The following is a 15,238-nucleotide window of genomic DNA, read 5'->3' as shown; positions in this document are numbered from 1 at the left end:
AAACATCTCAGCCCGGACATAACAGGAGTCTCTGGAAAAGGTCAAATGCAGCCAGAGCCTCCTTCCTTGTGGTAATATCCAACACATTATTGGAATGCCAATAATGGGGGGATATCAACATTTCTGAGGTCAAATATATTTTGAGAATGAAAGAGAAATTATATTACTTCTCTGTTATGTCCTCACATGGCAGCTGTGTAATATGAAGCACTGAACGCTCACAAAGATAAATTATGGACATAGGCAGAGAGACTTGAAAAGTGCCCCGTCAAAACTTTGAGTTCATACAAACCCTCATACCAAAAAACCTTCTGTGTCAAAGCATTCTTGAGATATAACACTCAAGGTGTTTTTGACCTTGACATTTGACCTTTGCCTCCAACATCAATTCACTTCATCTTTGAGACCATACAAACACTCATACCAAAATTGAAGCAAATGCGTCAAGCCATTCTGGAGATATAATGTGCAAAGCGTGAGATATGGCTGTGACTTTTATTTTGACACACAGGAAACACTTAAACAGGATGTGTAGTTTTAGGGAGCACCAGATTGTATGCATTAGAAGCTGAGACAGTTGGATTCACAGGTGACATCTGTGCCAGTGTTCTGATTAGCCCGGGAACTACTCTGGGACCTTAACGAGCGCAGCTGGTTTAGACCATTATGACATCACAGCCATTCAAGTCTATGGGGGAAAAATTAGCTTTTTAACATCTTTAATCCCTAATTTCTCAAAAAGTTTAAACTTTTAAAAAAATCTGAAATAATAACTCTCTTGCCCCACTCCAGACCTACACAACGATTATTTCAACATGTCTGTACATTAAGCGGTTAAAGTCACATTCATTTTTGAAAAGGTAAAAAAGAAAAGGTTATAAGAAGAAGAAGCCAGGAGATTTCAAGATAGTGGATTCCATCCACTATAATAAATAAATAAATAAATGTTCTTAATAAAAACACAAGTGCCACAGTTATTGGCATCCCTGTATTTGATACTTTGTGAAGCTTCCCTTTGCCAATATAACTGCTCTTATCCTTCTTCTATGACATCCCATAAGGTGTGGGTTGGGAATACAAAGCAGGGGATTTGACACCATTCCTCTTCACAGAATCTCTCCCTTTCTCCTCCCCCCAATAGCTCACCCCACTGGGTTTCTATAGACATGAGATTAGTAGACAGATAATCATGACAGAAGACTACTTTTTGTGTTCAGTATACCTCTTTGTGTTTATTTGGATGTGTGTTTGGGATCATTGACCTGTTGGGTGGTCCAATCATGACCTGGGTTTAGTGTCTTGGCCGATATAGGCAAGTTTCAATTTAAAAGCCCAGGTATTTTGTCTCAAGCTTTCTCCCCCTAAAAATGGGTCCAGAACACCACAGGGCCTCCACCATGTGTATCACTAGGCATGCATGGAGTTCTTCCCTTTGAAATCTCCTTACTTTCTCTTTTTTCCCTAAAATAAATATTCTTCCCTTCAAGGTTGGACTCTTTTCATTGTTTTCATTGTGAGAGTAAGAAACTTCAACAAATGATGTTTATATACATATACTGTACTGTATAAATCTTTTCACCGCACTTTACCAGCGGTGCCATTAAATGTGAGGGTGTTGTGCTGTATCACTTTCTCTCCCCTCCACAAAGCCAAAATGTGGCCATTCTTTACACTCAGCGAATGCACCTGTAACCAGGGAACGCACCTGAGACACTTGTCTCTGTCCCAGGAACATATCTTATACAGTATAAGGGCATGTGTACAGTCACACACACACAGAGAGACACGCAATCGCTCTCTCTCTCACACACACACACACACACACACAGAGAGAGAGAGAGAGAGAGAGAGACACACTCTCTCTGTCACACTCACACCACACACACAGAGGGAGAGAGAGACACACACACACACTCTCTCTCTCTCTCTCTCACACACACACACACACACACACACACGCACAGGTGAGCTGGCTGACACTGTCACTAGATAGTCAGAGATTATGCTGACATAATCTCTGAGACATTTTTCATTCATATGTAAATTGCATTATGTCCAGTATCAGAAGTTGAGCAGATCTTGGCATAATGCCATGAGCATTTTAATCCCATCGCCTCCGTCTCCTTTCCCTCCGCGGTGGTGCCGATATCACTCTCCAGGCTGAAATCTTCTTAGGGAGTGGAGGCTATTATCCCGCTGGCACTGCAAGGGACACATGCACATCCATAGACTTCCATAACAATGCTAATTTCCTTTTCATACTCAGATATTAACAAAGCAGTTATAGTTCTCTGTTCAGGGGATTTTGTGAGCTTGGCACGGTGTGGTGTTTCTGAAGGCAGATGGATGATTACAAAAAATGAGACAAGGTTGATTGCTCACTCTAGGGACAAGAGAGGTGTATTGTTGATAAAACACACACACACATACACACACACACACACGAAAGCACACACATACACAGGGGCGCAGCTACCCTTTTTTTGAGGGGTATGCAACAACAAATTGGCCCAAAAAAAAAAAAAAAACACAAACAACTAAAGTAAAACAAAAAGCCAATAATGTATTACATATTATTATTTTTTAAGAAATTCTGCCGATTTGAACTTGAAGCATTGTTAAATGTCGCATTGTCACTTTAAGAGAGTCTAAACGGTTCTCATAACATCCTTTTGCCAGCTGTTGCTCACAAAGGATAAGGCTGATTCAACTCTAGCCTTTGTTTGTGCCACATTGACAGCACAATATTAATTTATTACAATTGTTAGGAAATGGAATCATGTAATGAGTTGTTGCTAGTGTGACATTTCTGTTTGCAGTTGCCATTAAAAGTGCAGTATGAGCATGGTAGCCACCTAGCTATCTTAATGGAATAGGCTGTTTCAATCGACATAGGCTTAGCAAACGCTAGTTAGTCTGGTCACATGAATAACATGAACATGAAACGTGTGCTTCCACGTCACACTTTAAATCCTACCTGTTGCTTTTCACCATCCACTTATTTAACTACTGTCGCATCCCTTGACATGCCATCTCATTTTCCCTTTCTTTTTCTATTTTAGCCCCCAACAGCTTTTTTGCTTTATCCATCTTTTTTCCATAGGCGAAAACTCACTACTGCGTACCTGCTCACTCAGCTCCGGCACCCCCACTCCCTCTTCTATGTCAAAATTCTATGATGGAATCTTATGAGATAGGGCGCCTACTCTAGCCTGTTAGTCCTCTAAAATGTTATTTAACATTGAGGAAATGCAGAAATGCTTTAGAAACGTACAACAGTAGCTACATATAGAATACACCAAATATATTATTATTATTATTATTATTATTATTATTTTTACCATCGCTTTGGCACCCCCATGGTTCTGCGCCCCTATGCGCCGCATATAGCACATGCCCACTTTTTGCGCCACTGCACAGACACACACATACACCACATGCATAAGCAAAACTTATTTTATGTTAAAAGGGAGAGCTTGTTTGTTTCAGAGATTTGCTCATAAGAAATACTTAGAGGGTGTTTAAGAATAAACTGAACCATTTACTGAGTGAGCAAGCTGTGGAGAAAGGGCTTGAGGGAACAAAGTATCTATTAAAAGCAGATGCAAAATTCCGAGCCATAACTTCATTAGCAAAGAAAACCCTCACACGTCTCAAGAGACTTAGAGTCTGCTGTACGGAAATACATCATCCTTGGCCATCAGTGCAGATGAAAAAGAACCCTTGATAGCACTTGGATCAGAAGAAGAATCTTGTCTTGATTCAAGTTGGTACCCTTGTGTCCTTGTGAGTGACATTCAGATTCATAGACATGGTCCACCTCTTTGTTGGGACCATCAGCAAAATAACTGTGGATAATAACAGCACTCTCTGTGTTGCCATCTCAAGGCTGCACTCTGTCAACCTCAAAATTCTCTCTCTCTCACACACACACACACACACACACACACACACAAAACCCTGGCCTCTTTTTGTCACAAGTTCTGTTAATTCTAGAAAGAAGAAGTTAATTCTGAAATAGAAAAAGAGAAGGAAGGCCTTGTTACATCATCACCTCAAGCTAATTACCACTAGCCTGACGAGCCACACTCACATTAAAATGTAGGGTCTGGGCACTCACCGTTGGCAGTGCTCAGTCCGAGGGGCGGGATAATCAGTTGTCTTTCAAATTCCCTCTGCACCCAATAGGACAGCGCTACAACTCATGAGTCCCATGCGTTTTCCCACCAGCGAAGCTAGTTGGCTAGTTCAAATTTTTGCCAACTTAAAAAAAGCTTAACTCGTGTGACGCTGTTCGCCAATAGCAACATCCATCTTCTTTGTTTTCAAGTAGCAGGAAATTCAAGCCGAACCCTTGCAACTCTGCCATGAATCATTATGTTATGCCCGCCTAACGTCTGTATACACGATGTGATTGGCCCTGTCGAAATTTAATTGTTCCAGCTCGCGAGCCAACGGAGAGTTGCTAGACTAGCCCGGCTGCCATTAGGGTGCGTCTAGATTTCTAGGCTAAGTTAGCACATGATGCCCAACTACAACTTCATGACTTGAGACTCCACAGGTAGGACATGGTGGAACGAGTAACATCCAACACCTGGTGCTTCTGAATCCCTCCTGAGACCACAAGCAACCTTGGACATTTACCAGACCGGACTACATGGACAAACAGTAAATCAGAAGCCGTTCCCTGGAAGGCAGAAATGTACTGCACAGGGCAGTGAAAAACCAAGAGGGTGACAAAGAGACACAAAATTACATGCGAGGGTTTCGCAGGACAAGCAATACAGCTGGACTGAAACAAAGACAGGCTACAGATGCATAAGCTGAAAGACCGGTGAAGGATGTAGAGAGAGAGAAAACAGACAATAAAAAGAAAAAGCAGACAAGATCCATTTAGATAAAATGGGATATTAAGTATGCCACTCTGAATGGAGATAAAAGAGTAACTGTTGGTGTGTTCAAGTAAATCAAGTACAGTAATGTACTGAGAAAAGTCACATTTCCTCTCACTTTGGAAAAACATCACATAATACTTTGTACTTTACATCACATTGTACTTTAAAATGGCAAGGTTGTTGTTAAACTTGTACATGTCCAGATGACGATTTAACACATCTTATTTGGTCATTACTGTTCATTAAAGCCTATCACTATGGTGTCATAACTAATGTAGTTAGCACTCTATAGAAGTTGTACTGAATGTGCCTTCAAAACAGTGAAGGTCTATGTCTTTCATGATCAACAACACATCTTAACCCTTAAGAATTAAAACTAGTCTAGCTCTCTTCTCTCCAACACCTCAGTGTGACTCTGCTCTCAAACCTCTACATGGCTATGTGCAGTGGTTAAAGTGGGATTTGGCAGGTGGGGGAACCCTAAAATCCAGTGTCGGTGCAAAGGAGAAAAATGACTCACCGCTGGACAACATATTGAGCATCGTGGTATAGCAATACTTTTTGGACAAGAATTGCTAGCTTCTTGGTCACCACTGTACACGAGAAAAATTACCATTTATTTTAACAATATCATCGCGCTACAGTATATCGTTGGTATGAAAGAGTATCAACGATATTACCCCCCACACACACACACACACACTTTAACCCCTGGCTATGTGCCTATGGAGGTGAGTTACAAAAATATATTTTGTGAAGTGAAGCCTGGAGCATATGGAGAACTCACTTAGCTATCAGAGGATCTCCAGAAGTCTCACTGCAGGTAGGGAGTAAAGGACCGCGGGGAGGATACTTTAAAAAAAAAAAAAAAAAAACAGGGTCATGACAGGAGAGAGATGAGAGAGATGTGACAGTAAGAGAAGCCAAAGAGAAGGTTTGGAGTGGAAAGCAGAGGAGAAGAGGAGAATTGGAAATGAGTGAAGAGGTGGAGAGGAATTAAAAGGAAGAAGAAAAAACAGAGTGAGAAAGAGACGGCCTGGGAAGAGAGGATTCAAGATGATTTGTACCCTCTGTGGCCTGTTTGATGACCCCTTCATTTCCCCACATGCTGCTCTAACAATTCACATAGCACATGGTGTGCAAGTTTCCTCTTTTTATTTAACTTTTTTCTTTTCATGAACTTACAGTTTCTCTCTGGAGCCATAATGATAATCTCTGACTGGCTGATATACTCTTAATATTGTGTATGTTTTATCTCAATATGCACTCGGTATGCTCTGTGCAGCAGTGAAGAACTGAAACTGTGTGATGCCTATCGGGGCACACAGCTGGAAACTGCTGACGTTCAATGTTCCATCAGTGAAATTTAGACATTTCACAGATAACTGTCAGAGAAACATAGTAACCGGGGTTTCCTGATGGAAACAACTGGACTGACTCCCTCTTGCACAATACTTAACTTGCAAGTACAAACTTTTCTCCAAAATGTAACTATACTACTTTACTAACTAACTTTATTTTTAGCCACTTTTTTTCTGTCTTTGTCTCCTTGGTTTTGTCTGTATTTCTCTACCTTCAGCACTTCTGAAGTCTTCTGAAAGCCCAAGACACCATCCTGTTACCCTCACTACTTGACTCTTTTCCTTGGTGAGCAGAGATCTATTACCCATAGGCTGGCAGGGTGAAGGTCTGACAGGTGGCAGGTGGACTATGTGAATGTGAGCCGACGTGGAGTAATGGTGTGTGTGTGTGTATGTGTGTGCTGGTGTGAGTGTCGCCAGGTGATGTGTGGTGAATTACGTCTATCAGAGAGAGTTTGCATCACCTCTGACAGTGAGGATGTCGGCATGCCAGACCTGCATGTAGTCATGCATGCCGACCTTTCGGCCACTCATCTGGAAGGCTCTGTTCTGTGGCTAATCTCAAAGATCCATCCAGTGGACCATGTCAGGATGTGCTACATAACCTCACTGCATTTTGACATGATCACCTGGAAAGAGTCTGTGAATTTGCGTGATTCCATTTTGATTGACCTGACTCTGCGCTGAGTCAATCAACTGATGAATTTAAAGCATTCAAAAGATTACACTATAGCTGTGTGTTAAAAACAGATTATAAAAGTGGAAGGAAGCGGGATTCTAATTCTAAAACAAAAATGGGAGATTAGAGCTACTAAAGGGTTTACGGCTTATCCTTATTAACTTCATAAATACCTTTCAGGCTGTGCTATAAAACAAAAGACAACCTGAAATCTGAGTGTCTCGAACAACGAGAAAAAAAGCTTATCGGTGAGGCCACTGACAATAACACAAATCCACCTAAAACAGATGTTCCCATCCTCTTTTTCTCTTATGTTTTATTGCACTCAAGCTGTCCTCTTCAAATCCTAAAAAAACTATTAAATATGTTTTATGTTGTTGCCATGCTGGGAGTAGTGTCTCCAGAGTGGAGATAAACCAGTGAAATGTATTCCTATATGGCTTCTACCTTTGGGACGGATTAAGATGCATTGTGCTATGGTTAATGACCCCATTATACTAAGGAAGCATGGGAGAATTACTTACATCAGTTAATCATGACTAATCTCTATTTTTTTTTTTGCTCTCCGTTTAATTCATTTTAGTGAGAATAAAAGAGTAAATTGAAGTAATTCATTCATTTGGAATCCACTTGACTCAAGTGGTCCTTCATTTTATAGCTTACGAATATCTGTGGAACAAGCCCTTAAGGATTACAGAGGTATTGCAGTGCTGTCAGACTGACATTTTAGGACACTTGAGGAAAATTAAGCCGGTAACTCATCTAGAGGAGGAACTGAAGGATGAAAAATGTAATTTAAAAAGAAAACTTAATAAGATGAGGATGTTTTTAATAGAATGACAATGGTTAGTATGCCAGTTCCCCTAGATATTTTTGTCTGGTGGTAACATTAAGCATGCACTTTTGCCTTCTCCTAGGTCTATGATTCAGTTCCCAAGGGTGTACCAATTATAGTGATGCCATGTCTCAGCCCGGGACCGAAATCTATGGAAGTGGACATAGCAGACCAAAGGACCAATGTCTTTTGGCTAGCAAAAGATTTAAACGGTTTCCCTGTAATCAACAGTAAAAATGGAGAAGGCAGCATAAAGGTTCTATGCATCCCTTTGGACATATACTGTAGGCTTTGCCCTTGTGAAAGGGTATGTGATAAACAAACTGCTCAGAAGCGTGATATTTTTGGTCGTGATTTTCAGGTGTACTGAACACATGCTATATCTTGACTTCTGATGTCATGACTTTCACGACTACTGATCTTACTAGTTGACCAGTTTTTTCATAATAGTTGTTGACTCGTTGTAATGTGCAATTCAGAAAAGGACCTTATTCCAGCCCTTTTCATGATATATGCATTGCCACCTGCAACCTGTAGGATATAGTTAGTATAAGTCAAAGTAGAACAACTTATGAGAGGCATGAACATCCTTAACACAATTTGAATGACCTTTGATTTGCAGAAAACCAAGATGGCTTCTAACAATGATCTGGATACAGCACACTCTTGTACTCTGTGGGGCAGCCGTGGCCTGCTGGTTAGCGATTCGGACTTGTAACCGGAGGGTTGCTGGTTCGAACCCCGACCAGTAGGCCACGGCTGAAGTACCCTTGAGCAAAGCACCTAACCCCTCACTGCTCCCCGAGCGCCGCTGTTGTTGCAGGCAGCTCACTGCGCCGGGATTAGTGTGTGCTACACCTCACTGTGTGTTCAGAGTGTATTTCACAAATTCACGGATTGGGATAAATGCAGAGACCGAATTTCCCTCACGGGATCAAAAGAGTATATATACTTATATTATACTTATACTTATCCATTTGTAGAAAGGATTTTTTTTAGGTTACTTTTAATGCAAAAAAGTGAAATGGGACTTTTAATACAGAAATCTTATTTGTGAAAAGTGACATTTATTTTGGAAAAGAGAGTTGCAGAGTGCTGTATGACTGCCTGTTGTGTTGGTTGTGGTCCTCAATTAAAAGTCAGTTCATTGTAGCCTGGCGTGAAGTTTTATTGTGTGCCAGGCACACACAGGCACTTAAAAAAAGGCATCAGTGTCTCTTTGGTGGTTTTGCAATTGGTGTTATGGCATTATGCAATGTATTCCACTTTGCTAAAATTGTTCAACATACTGTATTTCCCTATGTGTTGAATCAGGTATCTCAATTCTGCAGTCTCTAGAGAATTTTCCCTGATAGACACAGAAAGATATTCACTTCCTGTATATATGTGCTGTCTGCTTTTGAGTGTATCTATGCCAACTATTCAAGTCAGTGGGTGCAAGTTTGACTTCATGTCATGCATTCCAAACACACTCAAACTCTTTAGAGAAATGTACTACTGCTAAAAAGGGCATAAATACTTAAAACAAACTGCACTCAAGTGGAGCCTCGACAAGCCTGGCTGCCTGTGATCCTTTGCAGGTTGTTTTTTTTTTTTTTTTTTGGAGGACATCTTGTACATTTTACATTTTAGTGATCTAGAGCACTACTGTGTAATGAAATATGGTACTTTGATATTTTTATTGTCTCATTAATTTTGGAGGAACCTTCCAGCTCATCTGTTAGACTCATCATATCATATCTGTCAACATATTATATTTTGAACTCTGTTATGTGACATCCTAAGTATTCTGTGCTGTGATGAAAATGCATGCTGCATAGCTGCTGACACAACAGGTTGCACAGGATAAGGAGATAGCTCACAATCTGTTATTCTTGGCTGTTCCAGACCAGCACACAGTGTTTATACAGTGATGGACAGAGGTAGATGGTTGGCACCACTTTGTACAGAACCAATGCCAGTGCATTAGTATTACCCTTCGGCCATTCTTGAAACTGACTAAACAAATGCATTTCAGAATTCGGTAAGAGTTTAATGTACAACTAAATTTAATTTTACTCTTGGTTAAACCCCTTGGCAAAAGTGTACTGAGAGTGCCTAGACCAATATCTCGATTCAGAAATGATCTGATGACAGCCAGGCTAATTGTAAACCACATATTATCTCACAGAGACAGTCACAAACCACCAATCACCTCACCTTGCTTGTCTGACAGACACTGACACAGCGGTGGTTCTGAGCGAAACAGAGGAACTGATGAACAATGCTGACAGAGAGTGGCCAACTGATGAACAATGCTGACAGAGAGTGGCCAACTGATGAACAATGCTGACGAGAGCTTTTAGCGACTGAGAAACAATCAAACTCAACTCCCTCCCTTCCTCCGACTTGAATGGCAAGACTGCACTTGAGAGTGTTTACAGCCAGTCTCCAAGGGAAGCGAACACATATTGTGTGAGGAAGCAAGGATGTCATAGCATTGACCTAAGGCTGAATGGAAAGCTCCCCCTCTGATTGGAAATGTGGCACCAAAAGTACATTTTCAGTCATGTGTAAGCAGAATGTGCTGTGCTTTTACAAGATGTCAAAGGATACACTTTTCCAACAGAATGAAATATGTGAATAGAATGAGGTGTGTTTGTGCCTGACATTTCATTGCCTCTAATCTAAAGTGACACTCGTGTAAATGGCAGTTTCTTCAGATATACAATCTGGGTGGCTGCAGTTGATAGAAGGACTTTAATTAGAATTTTATTTTTCTACATTTTCAAAAGTCTGTATTGAATACTGCAAAACATGGATGAAAAAGCCTGCATGACTAAAAACAACTGTGAAGCCTGTTATATGCTTACGGCAGTATGATTTATTTTACATCTGTATGTATGGCATATGGTATACAGTACAAAATGGGGATGGTGGCATAAGAGAACTACACAAACTATATAATCATGTCAGAAGTATGTCTGCTCTGTTACTGCCCACCATGTTCATATAGCACTAATTTTTACAGTTCACACAACCATCCCGTGAATAAGCACACAAAGCACCAACTACAGTCTGAGAGTTTAATATCAATTCCACTGTGTACAGAGAACATGCAAACATGTATACACACAGCTACAAACATGTAAACTTTGATTTAATCGCTTCCTGCCAGGACTTTTATGGATGCTAAAAGTCCTGGCAGGAAGCGATTACATCAAAGTTTTTTGGTATATCCAGTTTTTAATATTTTTTTTCCGAAGTGTTTACAACTTAGTGTTAACTAATAATTGTTGCAAACTGGTACTACGAACAAAATATTAGTGCATTCCTGGATCTACATCCCTATGCATGGTTCCTGCCAGGACTTTTATGGGCTTTTCCCAAATCACGGAAGTAACGTTGACGCAGCGGTAGATAGTGGCAGATAGTAGCATCCATCAGGCAAGTGTTATTTAAATAAACTCCTGGTGTACTTACAAACTTTTCAATGCCTCGTTTTATGAGTAAAGAACATAGTTGTACTACTGTAGAAGTTTCGTATGATTCAGGGCATTATTAGTGGGGTAATTTACGAGATACTAAGTTGCTTCCATCACGCTTGCAGAAAGTCATTGGTTTCTGACAGCGCTACTCGACCAGGGTTTGACCAAGGGGTAAACAGGTTCTGGGAGGGTGTTTGGCTCGGGGTCATGGTGCAAAGGGCACTAGAGTGAAATTACTCCAAACCATCGCTTTAAGCTATGTAGCCGATTTCCGTATCAAACCTAAATTTAGAAGCACTTCTTAAATAGCCTAAATCTGTTCAAACAGAAGGCCTACAACAACACAGCACAGCACAGCAAGAGATGAAAGCCTCTGCTAAATGGATGCTCATCAGCTGAACCGCAAAGATATTTGTCAACGTTGCAGTTGGAAAAACCTATCGGGCTACAAGCCACGTCAGTTAACAAGTAAGATGAAGTGCAATAAGGATGCATTCAATCGGATACTTCTGCAAACGACCATTAGGTACAGTCACCATAAGCAGGGGTGTAGTGGCCCCCCACTTTTTGGGGCATTGTTTTGAGCATTTTAATATGCATTATTTAATATAACAAGTGTTGTTACCAGTGATAACAACGCATCACGCAAATGTCCCCAATTAGGCCTCTTTGCCATAAAATGTTGTTACAAGAATGACCATCATGCTGTAGCACTCCACTGTGCGTAAAATACATTAAAAAATGATGCAGCTCGTCGTTCCGTGTTACCCGAAAGTAGCTAGAAAGTGGCTAGAAAATGAATGAAGCCATGCTGTGGCATGTTATACATTAAGGAGATTAGATTACGCTAGATTACATAGGCTACTCTACATTATGGTTTGTCTGTTTATCCTACTACAAAATGAAAAGCTACAGACGATATTCATAGACTTTGGTAGAAAAGTGTAGTTTGGGTGAAGACATTACATTTTGCAGCTAATCCAAGTCATTTAATTTTTTTTTTTGAATTTGGTTTAATGTTCACGAAAGCTGGTAACAATTTGGCCTTGGCCTTACGCACTGATGTGCCAGTTTTTACAATGATGTCATTAAAATAGCGTCCCCCCACTTTAAAAATCCCCACTACACCACTGACCATAAGTTAACTCAACTGATCACAGCTGTCTTGCTATAGGCTACGTTATCCTGCTGTCCTAATATAGCCAGGCTACCTTAACTCCTGTTGATATTCCCTCCTAAGTTTTTGAAATTAGCCTATGTCAGCAATCAGGGAAAGGATTTACGCTGCCTCAAGCTACTCAAATGAATGCTATCCAACTCCCTTTGAAATTACCATCTCTTGAAAAGTAATGCGACAGTGTGATTGCTTGTTAGCCGGTGGGTGAACAAATTATTTAAAATTGGAGATGGATGAGGCAGGCAAAGGTTATATGGGCATGTATCCTCCTATCACATTTTTGGCTAGTTTTATAATAAACTAATATTGACAGATGCCGCAAGTAATTCCTTGATAACATTTCCTCTGCACTGTAGCATGAATGTTATTCTTAGGATAAGTGTCTACTTGCATAATTGCATATCTTTTTTATAATTCTAATGGATCGATGATTGCTCTCAGTTAGCCTAGTTCATATTTTTGTAGCCTATACATTAAATGTAACATGTTGATCTGAAAGGATGCTTTTCACGAACATGAGTTTGAAAGATCAGTGGGCCTAACTTGGGCTCATGACGTAACAGAGCCGTTCTTTTGGGCTAGACCGTCCCATTTAAAAAAACGTTGGTCCAGCCAGGTCCGGTCTATGCGGTCACAGAAGACCAGTGCTAGGTAGCACGAATGCTCCGAAGCATCCAGCCCCTGAAATGTGTGTGTGTGTGTGTGTGTGTGTTTATTTCTCTGTTTGTATGTGTGTTGTTGTTGTTATGAAATGTTAATTAGCTTTGTTTGTTGATTGGCCACTGTGGGAAGACCTGAAAAAATTCTCATACTTCACACTTCATATTCACTCACGCCGACAGGGAAATTTGCAAAAGAATCATGAACAAATACATAAGTAAATAGACTGTCTCAATTCAGAGAACATTTTGTGAAATATTATAAGACATTACATTGAATACTGTATTAGAAGTGAAAGCATAACACGAGAACTCTTAGATATGAGAAAGTGCAGGAAAGGAATAACTACTGTGTGTTTCAGAAGCCTTAACTGTGTGTTGTTATCCTCTTCTCTGTTGGCCTCACATGAAGGTGGACTATGAATTGTGTTTAAGGTACAGCATTCCACACACACCACACAAAACCTTTTCCATAATTGAGCCTTCCAGCTCACTCCTCTAATTTGTGCGACTCCGGTCTTTCTAGTACTGACCTAGGAGAAGCAGAGTGGGAGTGAGAGCGGGCGATGGCGTGAGACTGAGAGAATAGCTTGCCTGAGCACAATATGTTAATTGGTCTGCTCTGACTGATAGGTCCCGTAAAGGTCACCCAGCTCTAGAGAGAACTGTGGATATGGCGCAGCTCCATCTCAAGCAATTCTAAGTTTGTCGCTGGCGTCCTCTTTTTATTTCAGTGCTCAATATGACGAGGGAAGGCATGCAGGGAAGGGGCTATCTCTCCGGGTAGACTGTCAAAACAACTTCAGGTGCTTCCACACGCCGGTGAACTCTGCCTGCTGTTTACGCTGCCAGAGATCCCGGTCATAATAACACTCTGGAGCTGGTCCACATAGAAATTATGTGGCTGCGCGATGTATTCCTCTCAAATGAAAACAATGCTGCATTCACTTTGTTGTTGGGCTGTAAAAAGGCTCAATAGAGATTAAGCATTTGTGGTATGGTCCAACGCCTTCATGTATTGTGGCATCTGTCAGACCAGTTACATTTTTTTCTCAAAACAATGATGCTTCTCAAATTATGATCAATTATCCATTTCAAACACAAAGGCAATTTGGCCTTCCACATGCATGTATGCATATCCCAACATCCCAAATGTCTTTACCCAGGCTGGAGGATGGACAGACCCACAGCTGATGCCCCCACCCAAGGCTGCCAGATCTTCCTCTGTGGATGAACTATGGTCCTAGTCCCTGGGACATGAGGAAGACCCCAATAACTCACCTGCAGCACTGCTCGCTGGCCTTCAGGGGCCTTCTATCTATATCGCCACACCAATCAATAATGCCGAGGCACCCCTGGGCTTCAGCAATAAATGGGTTCAATGCTGGCCTATATTTCACCACCTATGCCACGAGTGATATGAGGCTTGGGGCAGGTGGGAGAGAGGACAGTCAGCATCCTCCAGATCTCTCATGCAGCTTTACGGAGACAGGTCCAAGGCTGGTATGATGGAGTAAGCTGCTTGAACCAGAGAGGGATTGTTGGTGCTTGTTTTTTGGATTTTTTTTTTTTTTTTTTACTTTTGGTCAGTGGGACCAATGTGTTTTCAAACGAAAGCTACACATCACTACGAATGATACACTATGCATTATGACAACATATGATCTGTTGAGTGTCTCATCACAGTACAATATGGATTTTTCCTAAAATCATAAAACGTGTAAGTAATAACATTCTTCTTATTATTTGTTTTTTCTTCTACTTCTTCCACTTACAATTCTTGTTTATGTATTTCAATTATTATCATTTCCACCAACAACAGAAGTGAAAACATGTCTTCATTTATGGTAATCAAAGGTGATATTACACCCAGAGAGAAAAATATTATTTTCTGATTGGCTGGTGGGGTGGCTATTCACCTATGAAGTAGATCTGGTAAAAAAAAAAAGTTTAATCACATTTCCATATCAATGCTTATGAATGGTATCTATAACAACAATAGTAGGATGACGGTTGAGCCTGGAAGCAGGCTTCGCAACAATGGAATCAACTGTAAACTAGAAAATGTAATTTCGAGGAAATTACCAGTGCATGAAAATATAAACATACTGTATATTAACATAAAATGCCAAACAAACTTTTATTTGGAAACAGTTGGCAGGAGT

This window comes from Alosa alosa, chromosome 16 (assembly GCF_017589495.1).
Source record: "Alosa alosa isolate M-15738 ecotype Scorff River chromosome 16, AALO_Geno_1.1, whole genome shotgun sequence".
In the NCBI taxonomy this organism is placed as follows: domain Eukaryota; kingdom Metazoa; phylum Chordata; class Actinopteri; order Clupeiformes; family Clupeidae; genus Alosa; species Alosa alosa.
Note: the sequence above shows the minus strand (reverse complement) of the source record.